General features: G+C 46.1%; 1 protein-coding gene across 11 annotated transcripts in view; it reads left to right on the forward strand.

The window, feature by feature from the left end:
• PKNOX2 (PBX/knotted 1 homeobox 2) overlaps positions 1–27918 on the forward strand; it is a 269434-nt gene that overhangs the window by 18626 nt on the left and 222890 nt on the right. For 3 of the 11 annotated variants that reach the window (XM_079102836.1, XM_079102833.1, XM_079102839.1), the window contains exon 1: positions 12336–15326. The exons of 3 other annotated variants lie outside the window; for them this stretch is intronic. The gene's annotated coding sequence lies outside the window, so the exon portion shown is untranslated. Of the gene's footprint in view, positions 1–12335; positions 15327–20615; positions 21782–27918 lie in introns of those variants that run through there. 5 more of the 11 variants (XM_079102841.1, XM_079102834.1, XM_079102840.1 and 2 more) reach the window with 3 other exon arrangements.

Here is a 27918-nt window from a genome sequence, read left to right on the forward strand (position 1 = left end):
AAGCATGAAAAAAGGGAAAGCTGTCAGATGGAAGGAGCTACTCAGCCGTACACCGATACACCAGAGGGTTCCATAGCAAGAGCTGCTCCTGGGCAGAGGGAATCCTTTTTTTTTTTTTTTTTTTTTTCATTTTTCTTTTTTGTGGTACCGAGGATTGAACCAAGGGGCATTCACCACAGAGCTACATCTACAGTCCTGTAAAAAGTTTTTTTTTTTTTTGCTTTTAAAGTTTGAGACATATTCTTGTTAAGTTCCAAAAGCTGGCCTTAAACTTGCAATCCTTCTGCCCTGATGGCCCGAGTTGCTGGGATTACAGGTGTTACCTGGTGCGAAAATTCATTACTGAATGAGTCACACTAATAAGAATGATCCCTTCAAGGAAGGGAGACCAAGCTGGGGGCATGGCTCAGGAGAGATTGGTGGGAGAGAAGGTCGTGCCCCAAACCCTTGGCCCTCATGACTTTGGAACATGGGGACCCCTATTCCCATTTTTATACATGGCAAAGGCCCACATGACTTGTAAGTGCTGGATGAGAATCCAGGACCATTTGCTTCTAAACTTTCCCCATGTGAAACCCTGTCTCCTGTGAGCGAGGCTCTGAAGTGTGCCTGGGACTGAACAGACAGAGGAGCCGTAAACCAGGGTGTGTGCAGGTAAGATCATGAGCAGCACCCCTACTGCGTGGAGGGGCGCTGAGTCTGCCAGCCAGCAGAGAAGAAGTCGGCATGCTCCAGGGTAAAGAGCCCGTGGCCCGGACTCCTGGCAGGTCTTCCCCACATCAGGAGCCTCTCATTGCCTCCAGCCAGAGGCTGGCTAGGCTGGCAACTTCCAGGAGGACTCGGTAAAAGCCTAGTCATATGACAACGAGGACCCATCCCACGCCTGTGGAACGCTCTGCCCGCTACCGTCCATTCACTTCAGTTCCCAAATAAACCAGGAAGAAAGGCGGCCTGCTGGCGGAACCAGGGCCAGCACTCTAGACTACCTGCCCTCGGGGTGGGTCAAGTACAAGTTCCCCAGGCAGGTTACTCACTATTTGCCGTTGTGAGTGCAATTCCTGGCATGCAGCAGGTGGTTAATAATATCCGTTGCATGGATGCGTTTTGGGGGGAGTCCCACCCTGTTTGTGGGCACCTGATTCCAGCACCTCTAGCAGCATCCCTGGTCCTTGCCACCTGGCGTTTGTTGGTGTCCTTAGCCCTGTGCCTCCGTCTGAGTAGAGGCTGTTGCACGGCTACGTATATTTACAGCTATTGGGTTTGAGTTGGGAAGAAATCTGGTTTCATTTGTTTGATTAGGTTCTCTGGGTTTGACTGAATTTTACATGAGAAGTTAATTATGCTCTATCTTTTCTATTGCCCTTTTTGTGGTGAAATACATAAATATGTTATAGTATATAAATTATATATAATATGTGATATGTAAATTATGAGCTATATAATATAAATGCAGACACATATATAGCATAAAACTTGCCATTTAATAATTTTAAGTGTACAATTTAGTGGCTTTAATTAGATTCACAATGTTGTGCAAATACCCCATAGTTAATCCAAAACCTTTTCATCATCCCAAACAGGTACTCTGCCCACTGAGCACCAACTTCACATTCTGTCCTCCCCCAGTTCCTCGTGACTTCTAATCCACTTTCTGTCTCTGTGAATTTGACTGCTCTGGACAGTTCTTATCAGTGGAATCATAATATATTTGTTCTTTCCTGCTAGGCTGTTTCAGCATGATGCGTTCAGGGTTCATCCGTACCAGAGCATGAATCAGAAATCCCATCCTTTTCATGGATGAATAGTATTCCATTGTGTGTATGCAGCACATTTGTTTAGGTGTTCATCTGTCCACAGACACCTGGGTTGTTTGCACCTTTTGCCTATTGTGGATAGTCTAGGTAACTCTAGGTTTGAGTTTTTGAGGATCCACCCAACTGTTTTCCACAGCAGCTGTACCATTTACATTCCTACCAGCATTATACAAGGGCACCAATTTTTCCACGTCCTGGTCAACCTTTCTTTTCTTCTCTTTTCTTTTCCCTCCCTCCCCCCCCCCCCCCTCCCTCCCTCCCTCCCTCCCTCCCTCCCTTCTTTCTTTCTTTCTTTCTTTCTTTCTTTCTTTCTTTCTTTCTTTCTTTCTTTCTTTCTTTCTTTCTTTCTTTCTTTCTTTCTTTCTTTCTTTCTTTCTTTCTTCTCTCTCTCTCTCTTCTTTTCTGGGCATTGAACCCAGGGCCTTGTGCACACTAGGCTACATCCCCAGCCCTATTTTCTATTTTTAGATGGTAGTCATTCTATAGGTGAGAAGTGGTATTTCATAGTTTTGATTTACATTTCTCTAAGGATTGATGATGTTGAGTATCTTTCTGTGTGCTTACTGCCATTTGTACCGCCTTCTTGGGAGAAATGTCTACTCATGTACTCTGCCCATTTTTAAATTTGTTTGACTTGTGGTTAAGTTGTAGAAGTTCTTTATATATGCATACACATATATAATTCATTATATATGATTATATATAATATTAAATCTTCATCAGATACATGATTTGCAAATTCTTTCTCCCATTCTATAGTTATTGTTTCACTTTCTTGATGATATTCTTTGGGTCACAGAAGCTCTTAATTTTAACGTATTTTTTTTCTTTTGTTGCTTATACTTTTGGTGAGATATCTAAGAATCATTGACAAGTTCAAGGTCATGAATATTTTCCCCTTATATTTTTTTCTAAGAGTGCTGTTTTAACTCTTATATTTAGGCTGTTTATCCACTTTAAATTTTTTAAATTTATTTTTTGGTGCTGGGGATTGAACCCAAGAGCACTTTATCACCGATCTACATATCCAACCCTTTCTATTTTGAGACAGGGTCTTGCTAAGTTGTTGAGGGTCTTGCTAGATTTCTGAGACCTTCCTTGAACATGTAATCCTCCTGCCTCAGTCTCCTGAGTCGCTGAGATTAGAAGTGTGTGCCACTGTGCCAGTAATCTATTTTGAGTTAATTTTTGTATGTGATATCAAGTGGGGATTCAACTTCATTCTTTTGCATACAAAAATGCAGGTTTTCCAATAACATTTATTAAAGAGGCTATTCTTCCACCATTGAATAGACTTACACCCTTATCAAAAATTGGTCATTGGTGTATAGGTTTATTTCTGTACTCTTGATTCTATTCCATTAGTCTGTGTGTCCATCCTTCTGTCAGTAACATATTGTTTTGACTACTATAGATCTGTGGTAACTTTTGAAGTTGGGAAGTGTGAGATTTCCAACTTTGTTCTTTTTCAAGACTTTTAGCTATTCAGGGTCCCTTGCAATTTCATTTGAATTTGAACACTATCATCTCCATTTCTGAAAGGGGAAGAAAGGTTGGAATTTTGCTTGGAATTTCTTTGAATTTGCTGATTGCTTTGGGTGATATTGACATCTTATCAGTATTGCCTTCCTATCCATGAATATGGGATATCTTTTGATTTATGTAGATCTTCTTTAATTTCAGCAATGTTTTACAGTTTTTAATGTAAAAGTCTTCTACCTCCTTGGTTAAATATATCCATTGATATTTTATTCTTTTAGATGTTATTGTAAATGGAATTGCTTTCTTGATTTTCTTTTCAGACTTTATTGCTGGTATATAGAAATAGAACCAATAAAATTTTGTATGATCTTAAACCATCCAGTTCTGTTGAATTTGTCTATTAATTCTAGTAGCTTTTTTGGTGAATTCTTTGGAATTCCCCACATTTAGGATCATGTCATCCATGAATATCAATAGTTTTATTTCTTCCTTTCCACACAATGAAGGTGGGCATTTTGTCTTATTCCTGATCTTGGGGGAAGGTTTCAGTCTTCCACCATTGAGTATGATCTTAACTGTCTACTTCCCTTTTATTGACTAGCCACTCCTTGGGGCTTGGTGAGGTGGGGACAGGGTCACCCATCTGCTTTTATTACCCAACAAGTAGATTTCTGCTGACAGGGAATGATATTTGGAGTCTTGTTCAGAGAAAATACCCTTTAATTAGAAAATATTGATTTCATGGCAGCACTAATCACACTGTTAAAATGTCAGCTGAACTAAAACCCAAACATTTGTTAAGCTCCTACTATGCTGCAGGTACTTTTATTACCTCATTTGCTCCTACAATAACCCTTGGTGAAGGCTTTTTATTATCACTACCCCCACTTTAGAGGTGAGGAAATGAATACTGAGTGGGTATGGTGATTCACACTGCTGGTAAGTGCTGCTAGGAAGTTTGGTGTAAATAGTAAGTTTCCTGATTTGTAAGTTGACTTGTTCTCTATCTGATAATTATCAAGGGGGCGGGGACAACTTTGTGAGGTGCACCAGAAACTCCCTAGGGTTTAGAGGGCTCAGGTAGGCTTTCTCAAAGATAGTGACACCCTTCAGCCCATTCTGATAGGTCAGATCACTTCTAGAGTCTTCTGCCCACATCAGAGAATCATTGCTGCAAGGATCCACCACAACTGACAAGAGCTTTTTGCAACCCTCAAGAGAGTGCAGTGGCAACAATGTTGAGAACCATGGCAAACCACAGCTTCTTTATTTTGTGATGTTGACCTTGCCAATCAGCTACAGAGACTTGTGGAATTGATTCTATCAAAAGGTTCTAAGAGGAAACTCTTTCTGAGGACTGGGAGCAAATGCTTTGCAGCATGAGGAGAGATTGCTCTGCCTGGCAACTTTTGTCCTTTTCTCAAACCCCTGTTCTGTTTACTCAGGAGTAATCAACACTCTTAGGGAGATTAGCTTTATCAAGTAACTGCAACCACAGGTACCTGGATAATTCATAGCCAATGGTTAGTTTCTGCCTCAAATTTCTGGGTCACTGGACCTGTATAAGATCCTATTCTGGACAGCATTATGAGACCCAGCTAGTGGACTGTATGTCTCTTCTTTCTTTTTTCTTCAAAGTACCTTGAGCATGAGCCTGGAAGAGAGTCCCTATTGGAGGAAACAATAGCCTGCAGAAAAGTCCTCAGATTTTGTGAGTCCTGGTGCTGGGTGCTAATCCTCAGTGTGGACAGGAAACAACAGGAATTGCTGCTGCTGATCTCAGTGTAAGACAGTCCTACACACAAAGTCCAAATCAGCTTCAGACAGGGGAAGATTGCATTGTTGCTATCTTGATCGTTTTTAAATTGACTTTCCTCTTTCTTTTGGTCTCATTTTCTGCACCTTTTTTTTTTTTTTTTTTTCATTTCCTGGAAAGGGGGTATAGGTAAATTTAATTCCCTAATTCTTCTACTGTGTTTGGAGCAGGGTTTGCTGAGCTTCCCCTGCCAGTGTTGGCCATTTTGGTGTCACAGGTTTTCAGAATGCTTTAGAGTCTTTGGTTCATGATGAAACTTCCCTGGGATGCAGATGGCCTTGGGGACAACGCACTAAGAAGTACCTCTATTAAAAATCTAAGCATGCACACATAAACAAGAATAAGGGGAGAGGGCTAGCCCTGTCTCCTACTCTCCAGTAATTCTTACATTAAATTCAGCAGGTCTTTGTTGTCTCAATTCAGTTTAGCAAATATATACATAATAATTTAGATACAGTTCTTCAAGGAAATCAGAAACTGCTCTGTCCCTCAAACGAAGCAAACTCCCTTCTTTTCTCCGTTGCTGGGTGCCACTTCCTTCCACCATCTTCCACTTGACCCTGTCGACTCCCATATTTTTTCTTGTCTTCTGGATTGAAATTTTTGGGCCACTTTCCCTCGGTCTCCTCCATTCTCCAGATCCTAAAGCAGTCATCCAGTCCCTTTGCCCAGGACAGTCGTGGTTTGTCTGTTATGCCAGGGTGGTTGTTAATAGCTCCCTTTTCACTCTCCGGAGTGTCCAAGCTCAGGCAATAAATTAAATGGTCAGCCGGTCTTTAACCTATCAGAAGCCAAAAGCTGCCCTCCTGTCCACGTCTGGCATGCCACCACCGAGTCCAGACACCATCACACCTCCTGCTGGATTACTGCAATTGCCTTCTCTCTGGTGTCCTTGCTTGTGCATCTTACTTCTAATCCATTCTGTAAATCATCGCCTAATTAATTCTCTTACTCTGCCGCTCGCTCCCCGGATCCTTGCTGCGTATGGGATACAATTCCAACATCTTAATCTGGCGCCTCAAACTCTTACTTTCGGCCTAGCCTCTGCTTTGGTGGACAGTGTTCCCTCTTTGGTTTCTCAGCATGAAATCGCATTTCCACTTTAACCGGTCCACGGGCTGTCCCCTGTGACAGCTGCCCTGTGACAGCTGCCCGTGAACATCTGCTCACGAAGGACCCCTTACCTGGGTCATCCCCATAGATACAAATGCGTGCCTGTGTCCTTCAAGCCCAGCACCGTCCCCACCTCATAAGCACAGCGTTCTGTGACCAGCCCAGCCCTCAGCTCTCTCCTCCTCTGAACTCCTCGGCCTGGAGCAATTATTGTCTGCACAATTCATTTGGCATCTAATCATGTATTGCCTCATGACTTTTCATATATTGCTATCTTGAACCAGGGCAGAATGAATCTGCTGTAATTTCACTCTTAGTTCTCATACGCCTGTCTCCTCTGTGAAGATGCAGGTTCCTTGAGGACAGGAGCCGTGTCTTCTACATCCTTTTGTTCCTTATGGCCCCACCAAGTGCCTAGTAGGTAATAAAATAAATGCTTAATGGGTCTTCATTTAGGAATCTCGGACTGGAAAGACCCTTCTAATCACATAGATTAAACTCTTATTTTGCGGATGAGCAAAAGAAAAAAAAAAAAGAGAGAGAGAGAGAGAGAGAGAGAGAGAGGTCAAGAGACTTGCTCAGAGACCTAGCTAATGCAAATGGCAGAGCCAGGCTTCAAATGCAGATGTTGTCATTCTCAGTCAGGGCTACTTTCCAGTCACTAAACTAGCTATTGCTTGTATGTTGATTTCATTTTGGGAAAGGATTGCATTCACTTGGAACTTTTTTATTTTAATTGCAGTATTGGGGATTGAACCCAGGGCCTCATGCATGCTAGGCAAGTGCTCTACCACTGAACTCTATCTCCAGCCCAGAGGATTGCATTCATTTTCAAGGACAAATAGACATTTAGAAAATATAGGGACTGGCACATGCCTGTAGTCCTAGTAACTCGGAAGGCTGAGGCAGCCTGGACAAATCAGTAAGACCCTTGGCAAAGGAGCAAGAACTTGTCTCAAAATAGAAACAAAGAAGAGGAAGGAGGAGGAGGAGGAAGAGGAGAAAAAAACTGGAGATGTAACTCAGTGGTAAAGCGTCTTTGGGTTCAATATCCAATTTGATTCTAGTACCAAATAAATAAATAAAAGAAGGCAAGCAAGCCAGGAGTATGATAGGACTTCTGCAAACTCCTGGAAGTGGAAACTTGTTTGACAAAATTTTGCGGGGACAGCTGTTAGGTCAAAACAATTTCTGTGTAAGAGAGTTATGGAGAGGGATGGGTCAGGGAAGACCATCATTGCCAGGATTTTGCATTTAAGCTATCCCAGGGCAACTGCATGCCAGCACCTTCGATGAAAGTCCCGTTTCTTGACTCCTCTGTTCAGAAGTTGTGGTGGGGTGTGTGGTGGGGATGGGTGGGGAGCTGAGATGGCCAGCTCAGGAGAGCTAGGATAGGGCAGGGGAAACGCCTGCTCAGAGGCAGCTGGGTCACATTTGCTTTGGGCTGTAACAAAACCTGACTTCAGTGGTATTGAAAAGCATCACTGGTAAGGCTGTTACATATAGCCTTCAACTTTAATAAGGTGTTGCAAAAACTACAAAAATACATATAACCAAAACCACATTTCACTGGAAGCTTGATCTCCGAGTCCCTTTCTATTGCTCCTGTGTGGAGTTTTGGTGCTGTCAATAGAGCTGTTAAAACACAATGGAAAGTGGTAATTGTGCATTATATGGCTTTTGTTTTCCGTTATGAAATATTGACATCCGAAAAGACAGTGGGATTATTGTGGGCAGGAGCCAGCAGGGGGAGGATGGAGGCAGTGAGGGGGAGCCCTCGAGGGAAGACGGTGGCAGAGCAGAAATCTGTCTTCTATGCCAGTGAGTCTCTGAGTCTTGCTTTTTCTAACCAGGAACCTGGGAAATGCACACATTTCACTGACATGAAGAGGCTCTGTTTGATCATCAGGATTTGAGAGGGTCCCAGCATAGAGGTGTCAGCTGAGGTGGGGCTGTGTCTGTAGGTACCTTGGGAAGATAAGGACAAATGCAGCCAGGAATCATTTCCCAAGAAAAGCAGGGCCAGTGTCCATGTCCAGGGATGCATAAATGATGTCCTTTAACCTGATGCTGGGGATTCTGGCAGGTCTGGGGAAGGTGGAGACTTGTAAAAGTGCCCTCCGCCTAGGGCACCTTGTTCCTCCCAAGTAATAAGACAATAAAATAATAATAGCTCTCCTTTATTGAGTACCGTGTGGCAGGTGCTTTAAGTATGTTTTCTTACTCGATTCTTCTACAAGCCCTGGGAGGGAGGAGTCAGCCCATTTTCTAGATGGGGGACTGAGGCTGCATGGAGGATTCTCCGCAGCATCTGCCAAGCCTCCAGCTTCTTCCTGTTTCCAAGGACCATGGGAAGGGAAAGACACATGGGAAGCACAGAAAGCCACTGCGAGCCAGGTTGAGGGGGTTTGGTTTTGCTTTATTTGGAAGAAGCACGTGGGAGGGGCTGCAGGAAGGAGCTGTGAGCTATCAGAGGGCTGTGTGTGGGAGGGGAAGATTGCCCTCAGGTCATCGGGACAGCCCCCTGCCTCCACACAGGTGAACCACTTGGTGAGGTGGGACCTTCAGGGTAACTTCTCTGCTGTGCAGCACTGCGGGTCTGCCATTGGGTTTGAGGGACGGCCTGTCTTTCTAGATAGATTACATTTGGTTTGCTCAGAAGGCATTTATGGCTTTATAAAGCTCTTAAATTGGCTCTTTTCCCCCCTCAAAACATTTCTTCAAGCTTACAAGGCCAGTTTTAGAATAGCAATTACCAGCTCCAATATCCCCCAGCAAACTCATGCTGTGCTGTTGTATATAAACTGCTTGGGACATTTGTAATGCTGCCACACGGTGTATCTGCGGGCGGAAAGCCCCCGTCTCTACCAAGGAATACTGCAGAGGCCCTTTCTCAGCCCTAATTTATGGGCCACATAAAACTCTGTGAAGTTGCCCTGCATCTTTCTGAGGCAAAGTTGAGGTTTTTTACTGTTTCAAGCTGCTAATTTTTTTCCATTTAAAGCCAGCCTTCTGTCCGTGCCAGTGTGCATGTGTGCATACAAGTTGGCCACTTTAATTTATGTGCCTCCTCTCTCTGTAATGCTTATAACTTACAAATGTGTGCATAATATACCGCCGGTTCCTCCTTATTATAAAGAGACTTGGCTGCTTGGTGCTGTGGCCGTGATAACCTGGACCCCACTCCTTGCTGCTCCACTCCTCAAGCCAAGGGAGGTAGCCCCAGTGCAGGGACATGGTCCTAAGAACTGTGTGAACTGAGGCCCAGTGTCCTCACCCATAAGACCAGGGGCTTAAGAGAGGCAGCAGTGCGGGGTGCAAAGTATCAGAGGATCAGAGCAGGGGATTAGGATTTAAGGCTGAAATGGAGCACATTCCTCATATGCTATCTCGGGCAAGCCATGTAGCCCTTCCTATCTCAGTTTCCCCATTTGTGAGATGGGGTAGGATATGGATTTCTCACCGAAGTGTTGAGAGTTTCACATATGCTAATGACTGCAAAGGCCCTTCATGAGCTGAGGCAATATCCAAAGGCTGGCTGGAAGCTATTCCAAGCTCTCAATTGCTGGCAGGGCCCCTAGGAGAGAGAACAGCCAAGAGCAATGTGATGTCTCAGGGCTTTCCAAAGTCAAATCTAAATGCCTGTGCATGAACCGGGCCTCCCTGGTCTCTGCTCAGCACTGAGCCCAGAGCTGTTGTGTAATACAGGGCTGAGGCAGAGCTCAGGCAAGTGGGTCTTGCTTTCCTACCAGGGCCCTCTGGGCTCAGGGAGATTTCTGAGAGCACATTGCTGCCCCCTTCCTCGCCCCAGGCCAACTCCTGCCTCTACCCTTTCTTGGCAATAATAACCCTGTCCTGGTCTTTGCTGGTGCTTCTTATTTGGGGGAAAACACAAAATGATCTTTTCAGGGTCTCGTGAGAACCTAGAAGATGTGCAGTGGGTTGTAGGGAATTCACAGGCAGGGAGGGTTTGTAGCTCCCGGTTCCTCTGTCTACACAGGTGAGTGTTCACCACACAGCAGGGAATTTGACCCTCCTACCCCCAGGAAGGGCTTGTGCTGGCTGACAGAAGGGGACCTTCAGCTCCTCTTGGGGCTTGGTGAGTCCCTCAGTGTAGAGGACCCCCAAGGCCACACATGCTTCAGTGTCCCTGAGGCCTCATCCCTCCTCTTGCACTGCTTGTTGCTGACACACTCCCACTTGGATACTTAGCCACTAATGCAAAAACTCTAGGAGTTTAAAACAGATTCATCCAACACATTTCCAGAGAAGGGAAAGATGCTGTCATTTATTGAGCATCTACGATATGCCAGACAGCTGACAAGGTGCAAGTAATTAAATTCTCACCAAATCCCACAAGTCATCATCACTGGCCTGTATTCAGCATTCACCACACGCTACACACTGTTTTGAGCTCCTTAGATGAATTTAGTCCTCACCACACTCCTATAGATGATAGGAGCTTGGGAGATGGAGAGGGTAGGGAACATGTCCAATATCAACAGCGAGTAATTTGGGAAGATGGGATTAGCACCCAGGAAGTCGGGTTTTGAGCCTGGACTCTTAATCACCACACAGGAAGCATTGCTTCTTCAAAGAAGGTATTTTATTAGCACCCTGTTTTAATTTTATCCCACCTAAATTTACATTTGGATGTAAAACTGAGTATTCAAAGGGTTTAAGTAACTTCTCCAATAACATAACCAGGAAGAAGCAAAGTCAGAACTCAGAACTCTGGTTTTTTTTCCTTATTTTTTTTTAGTTTTTTGTTATTGTTGTTGTTGTACTGGGTGGGTATTGAGTCCAGAGGGGTTCTTTGCCACTGCACTAGGTCCCCAGTCTTTTTATATTTTATTTTGAGACAGTCTAAGCTGCTGAGACTGATCTTGAACTTGTGATCCTTCTGCCTTATCCTCCCAAGTTGCTGGGATTACAGGCACATGAACCAGAACTTGAACCCGCGTTAGTCTGTGCCAAAGCTCCACTCTGTCTTTCCATTATGCTTCTATCCTTTTCTTACTGGCTTAAGACACATGATTTTCCTACCTGCAATATTTTGCAATATTTTAGGAAAGTAAGAGATATTATAACACTAAAAGTTTTAGGGGCTGGGGTTGTGGCTCAGTGGTTGAGCACCTGCCTAGCATGTGTGAGGCATTGGGTTTGATCCTCAGCACCACATAAAAAAAAATAAATAAAATAAAGGTATTTTTTAAAAAACCTAAAAATTCTAAAGAAATTGAGGATGGTTTGCAAGCGGGAGGGCTGGGACACAGGAAGAAGGGGGAAGGATTTTGCAATGAGGGTAGAAGTGATGTCTTAGCCTGCTTTGGGCTGCTATAACAGAATGCCTAAGACTGTAATTTATAAAGAATAGAGATTTATTTCTTTAGTTCTGGAGGCTGGGAAGTCTGAGTTTTAAGGGACCTGCATCTTGTTAAGGGCCTCCTTGCACATCATCCCATGGTGGAAGGTGGAAGAACAAGAGAGCAGGGGGCGGGTGGGAGGTGGAGAAGAAAAGAGAAGAACTTGTTCTTTTACCAAGAACTCAATCCTGTGATAATCGCATCCATTTATTCACTCATGATCTAATCACCCCGTAAAGGTTGGAACTCCCGACAGTGTTGCTTTGGGAATTAAGTTTCCAACACACAAACTTTGTGGGACACATTCAAACTATAGCAGGTGGTGAGGCCCAAGCTAGGGTAGACAGAATGAAAAATAAAAAATAAAAAAAGAGGTTTAAGAGCTGTTCTGAAGAACCAATAGGACTCAGTGACTAGGCAGGTACTGGATGTCTGGTTTAGGGTGGGACCAGCCCGAAGACTCAGGGGATTGATGTACCACTCACGAAAATGAGCAAGTCTGTGGGCGTGGGTTTCCTGTTTACAATGTTGAGTTCAAGGTGCTGTGGAAGCACTCAGAGGGGTCCTGTTGTCAGCTGATACTGATGCTTGATACTTTCTCCAGTCTCCAAAATTGATTCTGGGTATCAGGGTTCTCATATTCATTTTGTTTTGTTTTTGCGGTGCTGGGGATCAAACCCAGGGCCTTGTGCTTGCAAGGCAAGCACTCTACTGACTGAGCTATCTCCCCAGCCCAGGGTTCTCAAAGTGTTTGAATCATAACCTCTTTGAGAGCATAATAGAATGATAAATTCTCCCAAGGAAATTATAACCAGAAGCACAATTTCCTGACAGCGTTCCTGCTATAGAATCCCTAACACACAGGGGCTCCAATTTCAAAATGCTGGATTTAGGGCCTCTCTCCTGGTTGAGAGCTTCTAGACTCCCTATTGTCCCCCTCCTGAGGACCATAGCTCTGGGGAGGGCCTGAGGCAGGGCCTAAGCAGGGGAGACCATCTTCTGTGTAGCCCACCTTCTTCCCCTGGACTCTAGACCCTGCGTGGTGGAAAGTGTCTCCATCATGGGGTCTCCCCAGCCTTTGCTGGGAGGCTCATTCTGCACTTCTAACAAGGCTCTTGGATGAGGGAGAAAGTCTTACTGTTGGGGACAGTACTGATGTTCACAGGCAGTTCAGGGGAGGAGGGAGATCTGAGAGCTATTGAAGTCAATACCCGAGTCAAACCCTGCTACAATTTCTTCGGTGACCCTGTTTAAGCTTCCTCACTTCTCTGGGCCTGAATTTCCTCATCAATAGAACAAAGAAAGGTGTTGGATCCGATCATGTCCAAGGTCCCATCCACGTTATTTTTCCATGATTCTAGACATTGGTATAGAACGGCCGCTTGCCTACGATGGCAGCTATAGGGAACAAAGTCCTGATCACTGGGAAGGAGGAAGGCATCCCTTCTCCTTAGTGGTGTTTGCTACTTTGAGAAAGAAACTTAGTAAGAGTGCTTGGTATGAAGGTATGAAGAAGACGCTTCCCTGAGATCACTGGATTTTTACCCTACCTGAGCTCTGTGGCTTCTTAAATATAATTTAAATGGACTAAAATGAACTCACATTAAAATTTTAGTTCCTCAGTCTCACTAGTCTTGTTTCACATGTTCAGTGGCCCCATGTCCATCACTGAAGAAAGTGCTGCTCTGAAAGTCCCAGGTGGGCCCTTTACCTGCCTGAAGAGGAGGGTAGGTGGAGTAGTCAAGTGGTAACACTGGGGACGACTTGGTCTTGTGTAGTTCACTACTTCTGTGATGCAAAGGGGCTGGCATTGTTTAATTAATTACGACCATGATGAACTTCAGATTCGTTGAATGATTGCGCAGGCTTGGGGCAGGTAAGAAGCAAGTCCAGGGGCTTCTGCCAGATCCTTGAAGTCAAGTGGAGGTCTTTCTTTCTTAACCCCCACTTTACTGGGGACCAGAGAAGTCTGTTCTTCTGCTGCCTACTGCTGCCTGAGTGAGAGATTCTGCCATGGTCTTTCATGGACCTGTCAAAACTCCTCTGGGGCTTCAGCTGGGAGGTCTCAATGCTGGGGACTTCCTAACAACACATGGCTCTGCCTCAGACACCTTCCCTGCCCCAGAGCAGGGATGAAGGCCATGGTTTTGACAGGGTGCAGTAGAAGTTAGGTGAGAGTCTTCAAGGGGAGGACATGCAACCCCTGGGGTGCTGGGTTGCAGCTGCCTGTGCAGAGCTAGTGAGACTCCTGGTGATCTTAGGGTGGGTCATCTCTGTTCCCTCTCCACCCTACTCTTCTCACAGACACAGCCATCTCTGGGGCCCCAGGGTGGGAGTGCCGATTGAAGGCCCCTGGGAAATCTGGCTGTGACATCCCTATAAACCACATCAATAGCACATTCCTTGGCCTTGCAGGACCAATGGAGGGCCCTCCAGGGAAGCAGCTGGCTTCTCGTGGAGCCAGATAAGGCAGGCTTTTTGGAGGAGAGAAGCATGGGAGGGAATGAGCTTCCCTGGACTATCTCCCAACACCATGGTCAGGGCTTAGGCCTGGCAGTCCATTCTCTTGGCACTTGTTGGGTCTCTCATGTCTGTTTAGCCAGAAAAGAGACGAACTGTAAGATAAGGGGCCCAGAGTAGAGTCCTCATGTGAGGAGGTCCACCATTGTTTCTATTAGCAGTTTCTTCTCCAGAGAGAACAAAGAATTCTGTGTCTGGAGTCCAGTTTGTGCCCACCAGGAGACCAGAAAGGCAAAGGTGGGGATGAGAGTGCCTATAACACTGTAGCCCACCAACCAACATTTTCAGCCATGGGTTCCCTTTTGGTTTGGTAACACCCTAAGGGTAAGAAGGATGGGGAGTAGGGACCCATGATTTCTGCCTTACAAATCTGCTTTCTGGTTCTCCTTCAATATCTTCATACTCCCCTGTGGTGGTCTGGCAATTTGAATGCTTAACCAAATTTTCCTTTAGTAACAAAGAGTTTGAGGGACAGGCTTTTCAGTGTAGCAAATTTGTCATTGCAGTTTCACTTTTTTCTCCCAGTCCTTGAGTCTCTTTGACCTAGGTCAGAGCTGCTCTGAGACCACAGTTAGTCCTCACCTTGTAGATCAGACAGTCACCCTCTCCTCTCCTTTTTTATTTCCTTTGTAGGTTCTCCTCCCTCACCTGTTTCCTCCTCCCCTTTTCTGTGTTTCTCCTTGTCAGAGTCCCCACCCCATGTCCTCATCCCAGTCCCAGGTGGCACTTGATTGCACTTCTGCTCAACTGACTAGCCCAGCTCCTCCCAGCCCTCATTAGGGAGCCACAGAGAATTTCCAAAGCAGCAACCCTAGTCTCTAGACTGCTCAAGAAGGCTGAAGAGTTTCGGGCAGTGTGGAAAGCAGCTGTCCCTGACTTTGTCTGCGAAAACATTCCTCTGATCTCATTGTCACCCAGGTCCAGCTGCCCCTGCCGACCCTGCTCATTCATTCAGTACAAACTAGATTTATTATCCAACCAAATCAAGAAATTAAATCAGTTATTGCAAAAGAAAACAATGTGGCTTATTCTACTCTCCCAGATCAGCGATTTGGGGATCCTCAGCTGTCTAAGATTTCCTGGGTCTCTCCTTGCTACTCTATGGACTGGACAAGACAGAAGCAACATCCAGTTGTGGAATGAACCCTATCTTGAGACCAGGTAGCCTGAGTTTCATTCTCAATACGGTATCTCTGGCTGTGAGAGCTTGAGCAGGTGAGCTCCTCTGTGACTCAACCTTCTCACCTGTAAAACAGCGATACTGGTGGCCTCTTAGGGCTGCATGTGCTCAGAGCAACTTACATGGCATGTAATGTACATCAGACCTGGCGGCTGGTCTCCTGTTGCCCAGATGGCAACCAGGGCAGGGGCCACAGCATCCCCCTGCCAAGGTGTTTTGTTTGTTACTGTCATAGCTCTTAGTCACATGAGGGCATAAGGGTATAAGGCAAAGGGATGAATGGAGATTCCTTTCAGGAACAGAAAGGACCAGGCTGCTTGCTCTTCTTCCTGCTCACTGTATTCTGGCCTCCCCCATCTGCCCCATCTCACCAAAGAGCAGCAGAATTCACAAGTTGCTGGAGCTGAAAACCTGGGAATCATCCTTGACTTTGACTTCTCCTTTCATGTAGCCCGCTGTAGGTTCTTCAATTTGACCTACCATCTAAGGCAAATCTTGACTCTGTTTCTCTCTATTCCTGGGTCACCCCCTTAGCCCGTCTCTCTCTTTATATGACTGGCTCACTACAGTGTCTCCAGATGGTTTCCTGGCTTCTGCTCTTGCCCTTGAACTCTTCTCTACACTGAAGCCAGACTGTCTTTCATACCCTGTGTTTCTCCTTCACTGAGGTCATCGTGGCTTGCAGTCACATGTTGTGACTTGTGTGATTTGAAGTTTAATGTCTGGCCTTCCCATTAGACATGTTCCACAGAGTCAAGGTCAGAGTCTGGGCTGATGGTCACTGAATCCCTCATGCCCTTGATAAGGAACTGATAAGCAAATGAACGAAAGACCCAGGCAGGGTCTTTGCCTCTCTTCCAAAGGGAGACCCCTCTAGAATATTCTCCATTTGGCAGGGTGTCTGTCTCTTTCATACATGGATGACCCTCTATAGCCTGGAACACTGGCCCATCTAGAAACTCAATAAAGTTTTGTTGGATAAATTGTGAATCTTTGAAGTAGAGAGCTCCCCTGGGCTCCCTTAATCCAGACCACTGTTCTTAGACGTGGACTGTCTGACTGGGGCTGGCGGGGTGAGGGAGTTGGTCACCTTCTCTCTGATACCATTCCTCATCCCGAAGGTCTCACTGATGTCCTAAAGCCCTGGTCTCCACAAACCTGTCCTGGTCTGAGTGCTTAGTTGGGGCTTAAGCCAGATTGCAGATGTTCCTGCTGCTCCAGAGGAGGAAGTAGTCTTCCCTGTAACTTCCTACAGGGAGACAGGGAGGTGTGCTAGGGACACTCCAGTGAAGCACCCTCCTCTGGCCACAGAGAGCATGTGGCCCAAAGAGCTCTTGGGAAACTTCTGCGCCTCCCTGGGGCTACATCCAGTAATTGAACTCTTTCCCAGATATTGCTGGGGGCAAAAAAGAGCAGCTTTCCCCATACCCGCTCCTCCTGAGAATTCCAAGAGGGGACGGACAGTGCTGTAAGGATCGGCTGCAGAAGAGAGGCAAAGCCTGGGCATTGGGGAGAATACAAGGATGGTTTAGGAAGGCACCCTGCTGCCACGTGATCTGTTGTCTGTCCTCTGAGTTGCAGTTTCCACCTGTGAGAGTGAGATGGTGCCACCTGTGTGGCTGCCAAGCTAAAGCCCATCTGACAGATTCACTGGGAGGAGGAAGTACGACAGCTGGAAAATGGTTATTTTTCATCTTACACCATCAGCAAAGTCCCAGACTTAGCCCCTTGCCTCTCTCCGGTTATTAATGGCCATGGGGACCAAATTCCTCAACCTCACTTCCTTTACAGCTTTTCTTCCAGAGCCTTGTCTTGGACACTCCCGGCTCCCTTTCAGTTTCTCCTGCTGCGTAGGCATTTCCCCCAGGAGCCAGGCTAGATTAGCTTGAGCCCAGGGCTGGGGAAGAGTGTGTGTTTGGGGGGTGGTGGGCTCAGCCGGGGGGTAGGGGGTCGCAAGCTGCCTTGTGGCTGCTCTGCAGGGTCTGGCGGAGCCCCAGCCTCTGGCTGTGACATACAGCCCCCTTCATGAAACCAGACAGAATTAAGCCTTTTGTTTCCTGTTTGCTAGGCCGGCTTAAAGAAAACACAGAGGGTCCTGCGGCTGGGGCTCCCAACAAGACCGCCTTTGTATTCATTTAATTAATCAGTTAGCTGAGGGAAAGGAGAGGAGGGAAGTTCATGTTATAAATACATGTTTTTCTTTGACTCCCCCCAACCCCAAAAGACAGGGCCTGAATGGCATCCCCAAGAGAGACCCCCATCGTGCCCTAGACATGCTGGAGGCCTGGGCAGGCAGGGCTGCAGCTGTGACCCTCCATGTCCCCTACTCTCTCAAGGAACCTTAGTCCTGATACCTGTGAGTCCTGGGGAAATGTTAAATGCTGGCGGGTGGAGGGGGACTTCTAGCCTCTGGACCCCATTGCTGCACCTCACTTTTCTCCTCAAACCCACACCCTCCATGGATGAGGTGCCTGCAGCGTCACACAGGAGAGTATCTGTCTTCTAAAGTCCTGAGTTCACACCGCGGCACAGGGTTTCTTGGTTACCTCTTTATCTACCCACACTCCCCCAGAGGCCCTCAGATGGTCCAGGAAGAGCATGCTCAGACATTCCGGGGAACACCAAGGCTACGGCTCTTCCACTCCAGCCTTCAGGGGTGCCAAAGAAAAATGAGATCGGACTCTTAGGGTGCAGGGGTGGGGAGAGAGTCCCCTGGGGCAGACACTTCATCCTGATGTCTTATCTTTTTTTTTTTTTTTTTTTTTTAAAGATTCTTTCGATGATGCTATTTAAACAGAAATGTTTCAAAATTTTTATTTTCCATTTTTAGAGATGGGCAATTTCTCTCCCACTCCCTTACCAGCTGCCAGGTGTTTTTGGAGTTAAAAAACCCTTTCATTATGAGGTAAAATATTTGCAGTCCCTAAATATATGGCCCTCGTAATGGAATTTCACTGTGGTAAATTTTTCCTTATGTGCTCTTCATTTCAAGTCCTCGCTGGAATGCTCTGGTATCTGGTAACTATAGCTCTAGTCTGTCTGAATATACTGCTCAGAAAATCCCCAGCCCTGGCCAAAAGGTAGAGGGTTTGGGAATTGAACTGAGTCTCTGGTCTCTAAATACTTATTCCACTTGTCTTGTCAGGTTGTCAGGCTAACTGCAGGTGGCTCACGGTCCCCATTTCTCAGGGCACTTCCCTCCCTGGCTGCCGTGGCCCTTTAGGGAATCATGAAGGTAGTGGAGACCAGGAGGTGGGCAGAGCTTGTAGAATATTCTGTAGGGACCAGTCTACGAGCCCTCAGTTTTCTCTTTCCCTCCTCAGAGGACATTCTTCCCCTCTTAGCCATTCAAAGAGGTCCACAGTTTCAAATCACAAATCCCCATGCCTGCCCCTCCCGGGATTCTTGGGAGCATGGTCAAGCTAGATGGTAGTGAACCTGCAGTGTGCACGTCTTGGGTCAGCAAACTCTTCAGTTTCCCTTATTGTGTGACTGACTAGTGTGTCATGTGTGCCCAGTCCTCTGAACCAATGAAAAACACTCAGGACTGCAGAATTTTGGTGTGAACTCTGGGGTGATCTTAAACAAGCCTTCTTTTTTCTAAGCTTCATTTCTCCAAACCAGTGTTTCACCTTTGCATCTGAGAAGGAAGCAGGATAACCCTCTGTGTTCTTCTCTCCAGGGTAGATCATAGGTTCTGGAAAAAAAAAAAAAAAAAAAAAAAAAATCCATGCTATCCTTTGCTTGAGGCTCCTGGGATTGCCTTTTGCCGAGATCTCTAGAGAGAGGTCAGATCCTGGAGAGTAAATTTCCTTATCAGAGTCTTTTGAATCCTAGAGACAGGAGCTGGAAAGAATTCCAGTGACTGGGTGGGAAGCAGAGGCCCCTTTGTTTCTGAGAAGGGGAAGTGTAGATCATGGCATAATGGCACTGGGGTAGGCATGGCCCTGGTGTGGGGAGCTGGATCTTCAGGAGAGAAACCACTAAAACTGTTTCTGAGCCTTAAAGTACAAACGAGTCACCTGGGCATCTTGTTAAAATGCAGACGGTAAACCAGCAGAACCTAGCTGGGCAGAGTTTCTATATCTATAACAGGCTCCCAGTGATGTTGATGCTGCTGGTCTGTGGGCCACACTGTGAGGAGCGTGTGACTGATGGGATGTATCCATTGGTAATATGCTCATGGAGTAAGAGGTTGCTGGCCTTCAACTCAAGCCACCGCTGGATTCCAGTCACAGGTTCATTAACTCATCCCAGTTTGCCTGAGACTTTCCAGGTTTTATTGATGGAAGTTACTGGAAGGTTGATTGCTCTGATTTTAGTCCTCTCCTTTAAGCTTCTCTGACTTAAAGGCACACCCCTGTCTTTCTTGGACCTTTCCTGTCAAATTTCTTCCACTTAGATTGTGAATTGGCCTGACTCCTGGTCAGAGACAGCTCTGCAATGCCTTCCAGGAGCCCTCCTTGGACTCTGTCACTAACCTTCCTCTGCCATCTCCTTTTCTCCACTTGCAACACTCACACTGTCCCTCAGCCCCCATCTCCTTCAGGATTGCCTAGCTGAATGTTTTTTAATCCTTCCCTGAGCTCCCAGTGTATACCTCTGCTAGGTGCTCAGCATAGACTGGCATAATTGGCTATCACTTCCAATAACAGCAGCAGTAACAATAATGTATGCTTTTTGCATAAAGGTCCTGTCTCCAAACCTGGACCATCTGCTCCTGGAAGACAGGGACCATATTTGATCTTTCCTGTATCCCCCAGGGTGCCTGGCACACAGTGCTTGCTAACCCTTGGTAGGGGTGTGTTCTGTGTGTTCTCCTATTCCCAGAAGCTGGAGTGGTGCAAGGCACAGAGTCTGTCAGTTACATGTTAATGATGTGTCCATGACATGCTGTTTCTAAAAAGGAGCAAGTTAGAAAATGCTCAATACGTATTTTATTGTGAATATGTTTTGAGGTTTGAGGTCCTGGTGTTTATTTTTGTATCCATTCTGCCTTTCTATCCCATTATGTGCCCAGCACACAGTCAGACTGGATTTTTAAATTTTTGATGAAAGCTTGTTGCTAGGCATGGAGTGCTTTCCAGGAAGGACTGGGAAGGGAGCCCTTCAAGAGTGCAGTCTGAACCCGGGCTCTCTCCTCTTCCATGGTCTTTGAGCAGTGCAGTCTCTAGTGTCCAGTAAGACGGACAGATGGTTTCTTTTTCCTTCCTTCCTTCCTTCCTTCCTTCCTTCCTTCCTTCCTTCCTTCCTTCCTTCCTTCCTTCCTTCCTTCCTTCCTTCCTTCCTTCTTCTTTCTTTCTTGTGTGGTACTGGGAATTGAACTCAGGGCCTTGCACATGCTAGGCAATTGCTCTACCACTGAGCTTCATCCCCTGGTCCAGATGACTTGTTGGAGGTCAGAGAGTGATATTTTTGACTTTTAGGCATAGATGTAACCCTCATTTCTGAATCCAGAATTGTAATTTTATATTTTATTATATCCAAGTAACAATTCATTTCAAAGTCATCAGGGAGTCTCTCACTGGGGGAGAAGGGTGGATAGAATGAGTAGAGACTAGATTATGTCCCTTTGAGCCCTAAATACTTTACTCTCTAACCAACCCCTATTTTGAATCCGAGTCTCTTCCCTCCCCTCTCATCCCACACTACGCCCCAAACACACACTTAAGCCCAACCTCAGCTTCGCCACACTGCATAAAATCAAATCACGATACATTTATTGGGCACTTAAGATGGACAAGGCACTTAGGAAGATAAAAGTGCAATTGAAACCTAACCCCTAACTTCTATCTTCAAAGAATCTATTCTCTAATTGGGGAAATAGTTTGTGAAAAGAAAAGTAATAATATAAAAGTTGAATAATAAAGATTACAATGCAGGAGGTGTTGCGCAATGGAGTAAGATTAGTTACTAAATGAGTGGCAGATTCCTGTGTTGAGGGAATTCTGGGAAGAAAGAGATGGCTGTGCACTGGGGTGGTCTGGAATGACTGCAGCCAGGGCCTTGGCAGGTCCGGGTGGGCTGAGCTCAGTCTAGCCCAGCACACATTTGCGAAGTATCTACTGTGTTTTAGGCACAGTGCTACACTCCACAGGTACAGAGATGAATAAACCATAAGACAAAGTCCCCATCCTTGAGGAATCTTCAGTCTAGGAGGGGTAACAGGAAGGAAACTTCAGGGCAGGTATACCATAGAAGAACACTCAGATCAGTCTGGTGGTCACTGGGGAGGTTGGAAGAAGTCACCTCTTTTAACATCTAAGTTGACTTGAGTAGAAAGTAGTTAATCCAAAATGTAGGAAAGGGCATTAAGCAGACTGGGGATTGAACTCAGGGGCACTTTTCCACTGAGCTACAGTCACAGACTTTTTATTTTTTATTTTGAGACAGGGTCTTTCTAAGTTGCTTGGGGCCTCCCTTAATTACCGAGACTGGTTTCAAACTTGCCATCCTCCTGCCTCAGCTTCCTGAGTTGCTGGAATTACAGGTGTGCACCACCACTCCTGGTTAGAGATTATCTTGAATGAAGGGGTGGATATCTTGCATGAACCAGGGAATGTGAAAAGGAAGGAGTTCAGTTCTGGAGCAAACGACATGGACCAGGGAATAGCAGGAGAGGAGTGAGGCAGGAGGCAGGGCCAGGGCATGGAGAGCCCGGAATGCCCAGCGACCTCCTATAGCTGATGGGGAGCCCTTGAAGAGGCTGCAAGAAATAGCACTGAGTAGCAGGCTCTGAAGCCAGGTGCCCTGCTCTGCCACTTGCTAGCTGTGTGACCTCGGGTGAATGACTTAATCTCTTGGTGCCTCAATTACCTAATGTGCACAAAGGGTAAAATAATAGTGTTTACCTCACTGAGGTGTTGTGAGAACTGAATGAGCTAATAAGCGTGAAGTGCTCAGAGCGGTCTTGGAACCAAGAGAGCACTCACTAAACTGTAGCCATTGTTAGTATTAAGGGATTTTAGGCTGGTGAGGGACTTGGACAGATTGTGTTTAAGAAAGATCACATTGGTGGTACTGAGAAGGGTGGATTCATGTGGGTCAGAGCAGAGGCAGGAAGCCGATTAGAAACCTGTTGCTGCATTGCAGGCAAGCAATGGGCGGGGGGGCTCCAGGCTGGGGTGGAGGTAGGAGTGGGGGCCACATTCAAGAAGTGGTTACAAGGGTAGGAGGGACTAATCTAGATATGGGAGGACAAGGGGGAGGAAGGACCCCACATGCCATAGGTACTGGGTGGATAGTAGTTGAAAACTATGATAGGGATGGGTCTAATTGGGGTCGATCCTCCCTCCCTCCCTTGCCCTCTCCTTGCTTGCTTCTTTCCACATTGAGTTCCACTATCCACGGAATATGTAGCTGGAGATATCTATTAGGAAATTGAACACACCCGTCAGAATGGTTGGAGGTAGAAATGTGGTGGCCAGTAGCTCATGCTGAGGGTGGACAAGATCACCCAGGGCGAGTGTGTGGAGGAGGGGAAGAGTGGTAGGCAAAGGCAGACCGTTGAGGTGCATACATTTAAGGGACGGAGATGAGAAACCACAAACGACAAGAGAATTAGGAGAACAATCTAGAAAGGGTGGCATACCTAAACCAAAGGAGTAGAAGGCTTTGTGATTGGGTAGAGTCAGGTGCAAAAAGAACAACATATCCAGTATGAGAAGGACTAAAAGAGTATTCCTTGACTTTGTGAATCCATGGGCACCCTGGGGAGAGAGATTTTGGTGGCAGAAGAGATTGGAGAGGAGCCAGGGGTGAATGGAAGGTGAGCAAGAGGTGGGAATGGATGTGTGTGGCCAAATCATTCCTGGACAGGGGCGATGAGATGCTTGCCAACAAGTGAGCAAGCCCTACCTGTGTTGCTTGAATCAGAAACTACTGGAGAGATTTAATTTAGTCATTCAATTTTGCATTCAACGAAATATTTATTGCACAACTGCTATGGATTTTAAAATGTGCAAGATGTAATTCAGTTATGAATATGTTCAATAGAAGAGATAAGGCAAGAAAACAAGTAGCTATAATGCAAAGCTGAAAAATATCATAGATGACATGCTATGAGTTTGGACAAGGAAATATCTGTCTCTGAGATGAGCAGGAAATGCTTAGTGGATGAGATGAATTTTGAACTGGGTTTGAAGGAGGGAGTAGGGTTTTCATAAGCATCAGTGTAAGACATTGCAAAAGATAGTTGGTATATGCAAAGGTCCTGAGGCAGGTAAGTACATAGTATAGTTTGGGAACATGAAATACTCCAATTTCTTGAGAGTGTGGGGTCAGCACAGAGGTAGATTATAATTGAGGTTGGAAAGTTGGATTGTGGACATAACGTGGAAGTTCCCCACACCAGGCTTAGGAATTCACACTTTATTCTAAAGACTTTGAGGAGCCATACAGTTTTTGTTTGTTTAATGTAAGGAGTAGTAAGAGAAGACTTTGCAACTTTGCATTAGAACTTTCTTGCTGACAAGGTGTGTGGGGTAGATCAGAGAAGAGAGGAACGATTTGGGAGACCACTGTGATTGGGAGTAAAATACAATGAAGAATTTAACAATTGGGAAAGGAGAAAGCAAATATGGAAGACATCTCTAAGGGTTGGACTGGTTGGGACATAATATGTGCCTCTGTGGGAATGTGTTGGGTCTGGGCTAGTTCAGGGAGAAGGTGCAAGGTGGAAAGGGTGGTGAGGGAGAAATCAATCAGGTTTATACAGCTTGTATGGTTGGAAGAGAAGTGACAACATACATAGAAACAGTAAAGACTAGAAGATGAGCAGGAAGGGGGAAGAAGAGGCAAGGGTCGCATCGTTTGACTAGTTATAACTGAGAAACAGGGGTGAACAGGAGTACTCAGCCACCCCAGAGCAGTGTCACTGCAGCTGGGGGTCAGCCAGGTTTCAGGGGGTCAGGAGAGAATGAGATGCGAGGAAGTGAAAGTTGTGAGCACAGTTCAATCTTTCAAAAGTCTGGTGGGAGCGGGGGTGGGGCACAGCTCAGCGGCAGAGCACCTGCTTACGCGTGCAGGAGTTCCTGGTCAGTCTCCAGCCCTGGGAAAAAAGCAGACTTGTATGAATAAAATGACATCAATAACAAAGCAAAACAAAAAAAGTAAACAAGTTTGGTGGTAAAAGGGAAGGGGGAGATGAAAAGGATATAGTTCCAGAGGGCTAAGAAAATAATTAAATAATTCTATACATCCATATGATTATTTATAAAGAACTTCAAGCTTATCATCTTACCTGATTTTTTAAAATTATTTTATTTAGCTCTCCATGGACCTTTATTTTTTATTTATTTATATGTGGTGCAGAGGACTGAACCCAGTGCCTCAGGCGTGCTAGGCAAGCGCTCTACCACTGAGCCACAACCCCAGCCTGTCTTACCCAATCTTTACAAAGTTCAAGGGAGGCAGGGCAGGAGCTGTTATGTCCATTTCACAGATGAAGAAACTGAGTCTCTGAAATATACAGGGTCAATAGGTATCACAAGTAGGATTCTGCCTTTTGAGCAAGTGCTGTTTTCACTTTGCCACGAGGCCCGTGTGTCTGGGGAGACTGTCATAGGTCCAGGTGGGTAGCCTGAGTAGGAGAGATCGAAGATACACAGAGTCACAATTGATGGTACCGTAAGATGGAGAGGGTCAACCTTGCTTCTGGGGTGGGAGGAAAGGAGGAGTTCGTAGATATAACATGTTGAGAAGAGAGGAAGGAAATTATGAAAACTCAGAAGACCCAGAACCCAATGGATACTGAAAAGACTCACCTGAACCCATCGAGAAGCATTTGTAGAGCAACATGCCCCAAACCACAGTGAGGAACGAGGGGGCTGAGGGATGGCGGAGCAGTGGGCTGCGGGTCCCGTATCTCTGGACAGAAGACACGGGTCGTGGTCATCTGCGTGGTGGATAAAGGAATGAGCAAGGGGGCAAAAGGGCTCCCCTCGAAGGTCCTGAAAAAAGAGATTTTGAAGGTGGAGGTTGTCCTATGTGACCCTCATGCCGCACCCTGGTGTCAATCCTGTCACCTCACCTCTGCCTGCTCTCTCTCTGCTGAAGTTCTGTGCTGTTATTGCTCTTGTTCTAACCTTGGTCGGGAAAGGAGCCATCCTCAGTGTGGATACTGACCATCACTTGCAGTGAAGCAAGGTTGTGGTGGGGACCCGAACTCAGTGAACCTGGGACAGGGAACGCGGACCCTCCCTGCCACCTCCAGGGTCACCTCCCTGGAGGCCGAAGAATGAAGGTAATGTGGTGAAGGTTCTGCTCACCTGCCCAGAGAATGGAGGGATGACTTCTCATATAGAAGGAGAATCCTACAAAGGCAACCCTTCTGAATTCTTTGATTTGGAAATCCTGGCGGGGCCATTGCAGGGGATCTGTGGAACGTCTTAGTGGTTTATTGGCAGTCCTGAATTTTGGGGGGTGGTTAAAGGGGTCTGGCTAAAACCAAAGCCACATTGACTGGAATTCCAGGAATCTGCCCTCCTTCCGCTGGGGAGGTCATCTTGCCCTTTAGGGAGGAACCCATGCTGTTCCCAGACCAAAGTTTGCACTTGGGGCACAGGAAGGTAATGGCACCTTACAGGCTCCTGGCTCTCTCTCTGCGCCCGTGTGGGCCAGGACCTGTGTGTCTCAGGGACAGCACACAGCTGCGCGGCATGGACCCAGCGGGCCCTTCCTCACCACCTGTGGGAAGAAGTATAGGATAGGATACTCTGAGGAAACCCCGTGGTCTTTGGCTCTGGGTTTTCAAGGTCTCTAACTGTAGCTGCATTTCACTTCGGGTGATAAACCACTTCTGTTTGCCTGGGATGGAGCATTTTCCTGGGACAGAAGAATTGAGTGCTAAGACCTGAAAAGACCCAGACAGGCCAGGACAATTGGTCTCCATAACTATCCCCACCTCCTACTTTTAGAAAAGGGCAGAGTTCAGGGTCTCCAAATTCGACTGGGCACAGCTTGAATTTTCTTCTGGGATGATGAACCTATATTCAGATAAATGGCTGAATCACAATATGAACCTCCACACTGTATAGAAGTAGCTATAGAAGGATCTGCAGGCCTGGGTCGAAATTCCCTGCCACGTCCACCGTGTGCAAGTTTGAGAGGTACTTTATATTTCTGTGTCTCAGTTTCCCTACTTGTGAGCTGGAGATAACAATATCTATCTCCCAAGATCATGATGAGGAATAAATGAGACAGTGTCCATCAGTCAGGCACCTAGCTCAGTACAATAAGTGTTAGTTCTTCATAATTCCTTCCTTTCCTTCTTCTTTGTGCTGGAGTAATACCCATTCTGCAGATGGAGAAGGTAAGGCTGGCTCATAAGCAGGACTAATTTATTCTAGGTCAAAATGACAGAATCAGAGACCAACGACAGACTTCAAGCTCTTGAATGTGTCTTTCTACTTTGGATTAGACAAGGTGTTTTCCATCTGAAATGTTTCCTGCATAAGAGGGAAGGACCTATTTTGATTTATTTGTTCATTCATACATTCAACAATTATTTTCTGAATGCCTACTATGTGTCAGGTGCTGGTCCAGGATCTGGGGATATAAAACTGTCAACCACACACATAAATATTCAGCCCTCATGAATCTTGCATCCTGGTAGGGGAGATGCATAGTAAATGTCTATGTAATATAATGCCAAGTACTAATAATTGCTTTGAAGGGGAAATAGCAGCTTGAGGTGGAAGAGCGTGTCTGGGAGTGGATGTTATTCTATCAGGGAGGCTAGGGAAGATCGCTCCGAGCTGAGCCCTGGAAGAAGTCAGCCTCGGTCTTCTGGGTCTCCCCCTCCTTCTGCAGCTCCCCACTTGACCCAGCTGCCCCTGGGTGGAGTCAGCTGCTCAGGAGAGACAGCCAGGCCCTGGTTTGGGCAGAAGGAGTGAGTAGGTGGAAGGCAGCTGTTCCTATCAGCTGTCCCTCCACGTTGTTGAACCCTCTGCTGATCTGAGTTTGGAGATGTGAGGGGAAGTCAAGCTGGAGAATCCGTATGGAGGGTCTGATTGCAGATGGAATTGATATGAACCGACTGCCCTGCCCTGCTTGCAAATCTCTACATGTGGGGACAAGTCTCTGCGTATTTGGTTTCCTATGTGGTTCTTTCTTTGGCATTGCCTTTTCCTTTAAGAAAAAAAAAAAAAAATGTGTACCCCTGTTTGGATTGCATGCTAAATGATTTATGAGCTTTATTCTTCTCTGTTAGCTCTACCTGTAGGAGCTCCAGCCCTCCAATCCTATTCTTGTTGATTAAGTACATTTGAAAGCAAGAGGAGACTGTCTGAAATTGCTTCACAATACAGACTCTAGGCTTCCCTGGCCCAGGAGAGATTCTTCAGCCTTCCTTTGAAAGAGCTCTTTTGCAGCTGGTGAAGCAGGAGATCAGTTCAGAGACACAGAACCCGTCTTGTGTGTTTGAAAGGAAGCAGGGGGAGAGCGTTCTTTCCAAAGCTGGTAATCACGGATTTGAGATTCTGTAATCTAGCCAGGGGTGTCTTACAGGAGCTATCTTGGTTCTCTTGCTCCCCTTCCTCATCCAGGTATGACAGCACCTGACTTGGCCCTGGCAGGTTGACACTGGTCAGGAGGATAGGAAGGTGTTCTTAAAGTGTTAACCAGAGC

The sequence above is a fragment of the Sciurus vulgaris genome (assembly GCF_902686455.1).
Source record: "Sciurus vulgaris genome assembly, chromosome: 11".
NCBI classification, from domain to species: domain Eukaryota; kingdom Metazoa; phylum Chordata; class Mammalia; order Rodentia; family Sciuridae; genus Sciurus; species Sciurus vulgaris.